Source organism: Ailuropoda melanoleuca, chromosome 4, assembly GCF_002007445.2.
Source record: "Ailuropoda melanoleuca isolate Jingjing chromosome 4, ASM200744v2, whole genome shotgun sequence".
NCBI lineage: Eukaryota > Metazoa > Chordata > Mammalia > Carnivora > Ursidae > Ailuropoda > Ailuropoda melanoleuca.
The window spans coordinates 53,300,995-53,307,987 of NC_048221.1; the positions used below are offsets into that span (position 1 = coordinate 53,300,995).

The 6,993-nt window shown below is 42.7% G+C and overlaps 1 protein-coding gene across 4 annotated transcripts in view; it reads right to left on the reverse strand.

Annotated features, from left to right (window-relative positions):
- The window catches only part of C4H3orf20 (chromosome 4 C3orf20 homolog), a 96,857-nt gene extending 89,947 nt beyond the window's left edge, over nt 1–6,910 (reverse strand). For all 4 annotated transcript variants that reach the window (XM_002920692.4, XM_034658818.1, XM_034658819.1 and 1 more), the window contains exon 1: nt 6,001–6,910. The gene's annotated coding sequence lies outside the window, so the exon portion shown is untranslated. The remainder of the gene's footprint in view (nt 1–6,000) is intronic.
- Nucleotides 6,911–6,993: the final 83 nt, after the last annotated feature.

A 6,993-nucleotide genomic window follows, 5' to 3' on the forward strand; every position in this document is an offset into this window, starting at 1 on the left:
CCCCAAAAGAAATTCATTAGCAGTCACTCCACATTCCCCCTCACTCCTAGGCACTCATTAATCTAGTTTCTGTCTCTATAGATTTGCCTGTTCTGGGCATTCCATATAAATGAAATCATACACTATGTTGTCTTTTGTGACTGGCTTCTTTCACACAGCGTATTTCCAAGGTTCATCCATGTTGAGCATGTATCAGTTACATCATTCATTTTTATGGCAGAATAATATCTCATTATGTGGATATACCACAATTTGTTGATCCATTCATTATTTGATGGACATTTTGGTTGCTCCCACTTTGGGGCTATTATGAATAGTAATACTGTGAACATTCATGTCCAAGTTCTTATGCGGACAGACGTCTTCAGCACGATTCTCTTGGATGGACGCCTAGGAATGGAATAGCTGAGTCATATGGTAACTCTGTGTTTAACATTTTGAGGGACTGTCAGATGGTTTCCAAAGTGGCTTCTAATTCCTCGACGTCCTTGTGAACACTTGTTATTATGTCTTTTTGATTCTAGAGTCATTCTAGAGGGTGTGAAGTGGTAGCTCATTGTGACTTTGATTTGCGTTTCCCCAGTGACTAATGATGGTGAGCACCATTTCACATGATTATGGACCAGTTTATACCTTCTTTGGAGAAGAGTCTATTTGGATCTAAAAACTGTTTTTTTTTAAAGAAATGTCATTTAAAATTAAATAGTTATTATCATATATTTATATTTACATTTAATTATATAATATAATCAACATAAATATTTGTTATATTTATAATTAATATTTACCTGTATTTTTAAAGGTTTATTTATTTTAGAGAGTGGGGGGAAGTGGGGCAGAGGGAAAGGGAGAGAGAAACTCAAGCTGACTCCACACTGGGCACAGAGCTGGACGTGGGGCTTGATCCCATGATCCTGAGATCGTGACCTGAGCCAAAACCAAGAGTTGGACACTTAACCAACTGCACCACCGATGGGCCCCGACCTATATTTACTGCCATATAGTTCTCTCTTCAAAATTCAGCTAGAGGTGCCCGTGTGACTAAATCCTGGCCCATGAGATGAAAGTGGAGCTGCTAGGTGCGGCCCTGAGACATGTTTTTAAAGGAAGCCATCTTCACCGACAGAACACTTGTTCTTTCCTCACAGCCCTGGTCTTTCCTCTTGTTTGTAATGGATGAAATGGCTGCAGCTCCAGCAGCCATTTAGAGCCATGAAGTCATCTTGGAGAAGGAAGCCATGCATTGAAGGTGGCTGAGCAGAGTGACAGGGCCTGGGCTCCTGATAACACAGTGGCACCCCCACACCAGCACTTGGCCACCTACCTCTAAACTTGTTTCACAGGAGAGAATGAGCCCCTTTGTTTAGATCTCCATCCTTGCAGTCAAGTGTGATTCCTGATTGACCACCAGCCATGTTGGAACATCATCCTACCTTTTCTATTTATCCAATTCTAATTCTGTCATTCATTTTTCCATCACTGAGACATGGGCCTTGCTCTCAAGCAGCTCAACATTTAACAGGCAGATCAGACTTATAAAGCTGACTTATAGACAATATGATAAGGGTCACACTACAGAAAAATGTACAAGGTCCATGAAAACCCAAAGAAAAAGGTCTAACAGAAGCAGCGCTGAAGATGGTTATGAAAGATGAGCAGAAGTTCCCATTCTAGGCAAAAGGAACACGATGTAAAAGAGAGTAGAGGCACTTAAAGCGTGGTGGGCTCAGAGAACTGCAAAAACATCAGTATGACTGGGGTCTCTGGGACAGTAGTAGATGAAGTTGGAAAAGTGGTCTCAAATCAGATCGCAAAGGCCTTGTATGTCATGCCAAAGAATTTGCATGTGTGTATGATCAAATATTCAAATGTATTGCCTTTAATCACTGTTGTGACCCAGGTGGTAAATCTCATCTCTGCAACTGGATGGCTGGGGCCGTATCTTCTCTCCCTTTTATAATGTCCATATTATTAAATACAGTGCTACTACATTCTAGAAACTGAAAAACATTTGCGGCATCAAAGTCCCATGAATAGCCTAACAGACCCATGCAGATGGCCATACGTGAAGTTTCAAGAAACACCTCCCACAAAGAAATGAAAAGATTGTGTGAGTTTATAAAGCATATAGAAGATGACCACAGGCCCAGTGCCTTCTTCATTTGATTTGCTGCCTGGCTGCTCTGTCCCCGAGGACAGATCCAAGGGGAGAAACACACACACAAAGCTACAATGACAAATCAGAGTGCTCTCTGCAAGGCAGAATGGAAGCCCAGAGAAGGCAGTGTGGCTGGGCAGCTAAGAGCCCAGGCACCGTGACCTTGAGCTTGGCACTCGATCTGTGTGATGATCTCAAATTTCATGACCTTGAGCAGCTAAGAGCCCAGGCACCGTGACCTTGAGCTTGGCACTTGATCTGCATGATGATCTCAAGGGCTCTAGCCCCACCTCCCCGGACTGTGAGGATTAAGTGAGATGTTGCATGTACAGGGTTGGCGCAATGCCTAGCTCAGTGACTGTTAAATAGAAAAAGGAAATTATTTGGAGTGGTCGAAGAAAGTTTGCAATGGAAATGACAGAAGCTGCCCCAGAAACAAGTTAGACTAGCGAACAAGGAGAGGAAGAGCATTCCAGGTGGCGGGCACCTGCTCAGGGTGGAGGCTCTGAACTGCCTGGCAAGTTTGGGGAACGAGAAACAAACAGAGCATGCTGTGGGTTAGTGTGGCGCAGGAGGGGCAGAGAGGGCCCGGCTGTGAAACGATCATCCTGGACTTCCTCCTGCAGGCGACGGGAAGCCACGGGAGGACTGCAAGCACAGGTAGCATCTGTATCCTAGGGTGCTCCTCCCAGGGGCTGGCAGTGCCGTGGAAGGAGTGTGAGCAACCCAGCTGCTGTAGGGATTAGTCAAGGAGAGGAGCTGCACCCACAGCACCCTGATTTCTGCCTACAGTGAAAAGGGACTCCCAGTCTTTGGTGCACCCAGAAGGGTACTTAAAAAGCACAGACACAGCAAACCGCCAGGGGTGCGGTGTAGCACAAGCAGAACAGGGGTGAAAAGTGGGGAAATTCTGAACAGGCTTTGGGAAAGCAAGTACATGTAGTCAGAAGGAAGCTGAGGGGTGAAATGGGGCATAGATTTAGAAGAGAAAAGGGCATCCTTCCTCCCCATTACTGGCACTGACCCAAGAATATATTTTTTTAAAATACATACAGCTGGGGGTGTCTCGGTGGCTCAGTCGGGGAAGTGTCCGCCTTCGGCTCAGGTTATGATCCTAGGGTCCCAGGATCGAGCCCCAAGTCACGCTCCCTGCTCAGCGGGGAGCCTGCTTCTCGCCCCCACCCCAGTTGCGCATGTTGTCTCTCTTTCAAATAAATAAAATCTTAAAAAAAAAATACAGCTATATACTTAAAAACAAAATTAAACGTAGCTCTCTCAGGTCATCTGGTCCTGGCTTTCTTGCTATTATCTCTAGTTTATGGCTCTCTGTAGTTTTAATCAGAAATGCTTTGCTAAAGACGGAAAGCAGTGCAGATGTAAGTGCATGCCTGTGGCCTGTGAGCAAGCCCAGCTGTCGGCTAGGACAGGCATGAGAAGGAGCCCTCACTCAGTGCGCCGAAGCAGAGATGAGACTAGGAAAATTAAGACACTGTGCTTTCTATTGCTCAGGATATAGAGCATGTTCTGGACAGATGCTTGCATTCTCTAAGCAGATGAGAGGAAGAGAGAAGGGCTGAGCTGGAGAGAGAAGTGATCTGAGAGGAAGCAGAGTGGGGGCCACTGCACACGATGAAGCTTCACTGCCTGCCACCAAGGAGGGTCACACGGGAGACTGAAACCTCATGGTGGCTCTTCATCCTGGAGCGGCATCGCTTGCAAACCACCTGCAGCCGCCACCAGGGAGTTTAGCATGACCTCCAGGGCCCACATTAAGATGGGTTTCCTGGCAAGACCCGTCAAGAGACATAAAAATGATCATCCCTTTGACTCAGTGATCTGACTTCTGAAAGTAATGCCCAGGGGGACCGTTTAAAACAGGGAGAGAAGCTACTTGGATACAGATCAGTGCTGGTTGAGCTAAACAAAAACACGCTTATAGCCTCGTCATTCTTAATAGTGAGATAGTGCAGCCAGCCAACAACTGAGGAAGGGTTTAACAGCGATGTAGGTTAACGCGATGAACTGTTAGGTAGCAATTAAAAATTCTGAGCAGCCCAGTTTAAAAAAAATTTTTAAAGATGGTATGTTTATGTGGTTCACACATCCCTTTAAACTTCTGTAGATTATAACTGGAAGCAGAGATATAAAGCCTCTTCTTTCCAAGGTAAAGATGATTTTTATAAATCATGAAAAAATGCTCAACATCCTAATCATCAAGGAAATGCAAATCAAAACCACGATGGGATATCATCTCACACCTGTTGGAATGACTGTCATCAAAAGGACAGGAAATAACAAGTGTTGGAGAGAACGTGGAGAACTTGGAACCCTCGTACGCTGTCAGTGGTAATGTAAATTGGTGCAGCCACTATGGAAACCAATATGGAGGTTCCTCAAAAAATTAAAAATAGAATTACTATATGATCCAGGAATTCCACTTCTGGGTATTTATCCAAAGAAATCAAAAATGCCAACTAGAAAAGGTACATGTACCCCCATGTTCACTGCAGCGTTACTTACAGTAGCCAAGATATGGAAGAATGGATAAAGAAGATGTGATTCATATATATAACGGAATATGACACAGCCACAAAAAGAAGGAAATCTTGTCATTTTCAACATGGATGGACCCTGAGGGCATTATGCTAAGTGAAATAAATCAGACAAAGACAAATACCATATATCTTTCTTAAAAGTGGAATCTAAAAAAACCGAAAAAAACAAAAAGCCAAGCTCACGGACACAGAGAACAGACTGGTGGTTGCTGGAGGCAGAGGATGGGGGTGAATGAAATGGCTAAAGGGAGTCAGAAACTGCAAATTTCCGGGTATAAAACAAATAAGCCACGGGGGTGTAATGTACAGCATGGTAACTATAGTTAATACTGTACTGCATATTTGAAAGTTGCTAAGAGAGTAGATCTTAAAAGTTCTCATCACAAGAAAAAGAATTCTGTATGTATGGTAATGGATGGTAACTAGACTTATCATGGCGATCACTTCGCTGGGTACACAAATGTCATTAGGTTGCACAACTGAAACTAATGTTATATGTAAATTAAACTTCAATTTAAAAAAAATCAACTCATTTTTGGAAAGAAGACAGTAAATCCTGGGTCCCCTGTGAAGACAGCAGTGCTGTTCTCAGATGTACTTGTGACCTGGGAGAAGTGGGCCGTGAACAGGGCCTACTTTTGTGTTTCTTCTTTTCATAAACCCTGAACAATATGTACAGAGGGGTGTGGGGCAGAGCGAGGCGCACTGAGGGGTCAAGTGTCTAAAACTACCCCCCATGTTCAAGTTCATGGAAGCATCATTGCTGATAATGATCAGAAAGAGAAACAGAAAACATGAAAATGCTTACCACCAGGCAAAACTGCCACCGACCAGGCAAGCTTTCAGTTAGGAAGAACGTGGCAGTTAGAAATGTGGTGGAGAAAGCAGCTGTTTAAATTGAGGTTAACCAAGAAGTAATATTTCTGGCCATTCCCATCACCGGACAGACATGTACTTAATATGCATGTGTATATAAATGCATCCCAGGATTTATTAAGAAACACAGGAACAGATCAATACTGGGCTTGAGTGCCAGGTTTTCACTAAAACACCTTGCTTCGTTTCATTAATTTTCCAGTTCTCCTAGACAATAACGTACACCTATTACATCATTCTCTCCCCCCCACCCCCGACCCCAAATGTTAAACATTAGGCTAGATGTCCATCACCTACACTAGCAAAATGCCTCACAAAGGTAGCTCACAAGGGTTGGGTGGGAGGGCCAGGGGGTTTCATTTTCTCTCACGGTTTTCAGCAGGTCAAAAAATTCTAATTATCATCACTTACCTTAGCCATATAGGTTTTTACAGGAACTGCTTGACATACAACTGACTTAGTTCAATTCACCGGCTGAAAAAGAAACTAAACACATATGGCGTGGCTACTCTAAGTTGTATTAACTGTAAAGACCAGTACCCACCCCTGTTCCAAATTCTAAATTCTACTGCCTCATCTCGATGTCACAAGGTTAGCTGAAAACCATCCTGCAGGCTGCACTGTGGCTTTAAGAGGAAATAAATGATCCCACAAGTCTCTGGCAAATGTATGGCTAAACATAGCAGGAATCTCATGTATATGGATTTAAAGTTTCTCCTTTGGGAATTTTGCGAGCAAACAAAATGATTTATTTAGCCAATTCAAAGGAACTGCATCAAAACACACAAGGGCCTAGAGGAAAGATTACAATGAAAACAAATAATTCAAAGCAATTTCTGATCCAAAGCATTTTGCTTAGCTCTACAAAGATATGAATAAGGTGTGGTCATGTTTTCTGATGGGAGAGTTCATGACTCCTTGCCTCAGAGTTAAACACTGCTGTAAGAATAGCCTGAGTGCTTAAGGCAGGCCTGGAAGAAATGTTTATCAATCCTTTAGTTACTAATGGAAGGATTATGTGTAGTCATACCATAAAGCATATAAAAACAGATCATTCAGAGTTGTGCTATGCAGGACAGTAGCACTAGCCTCGTGTCTTCTGAGCATCTGAGATGTGGCTAGTATGACTAAGAAAATTGAATTAAGAATTGGTATTTGATTCAGTTACTGGCAAACTTAGAAATGTATGTTTGGAACAACTTGGGTTTGTGAATCTACTTTTTCACTGTATATTCTAAGAAATATAAATACAGACCAAGTATTCCTGATGAAAATTTAGCATCTGAATTGAGATGTACTATCAGTGGATATATAGATTTTTTTAAACACTTGGTGTGAAAAGAAATATAAAATATATAGATATTTTTAATATAATTAAATGTTGAAATATTTTGGATATACTGG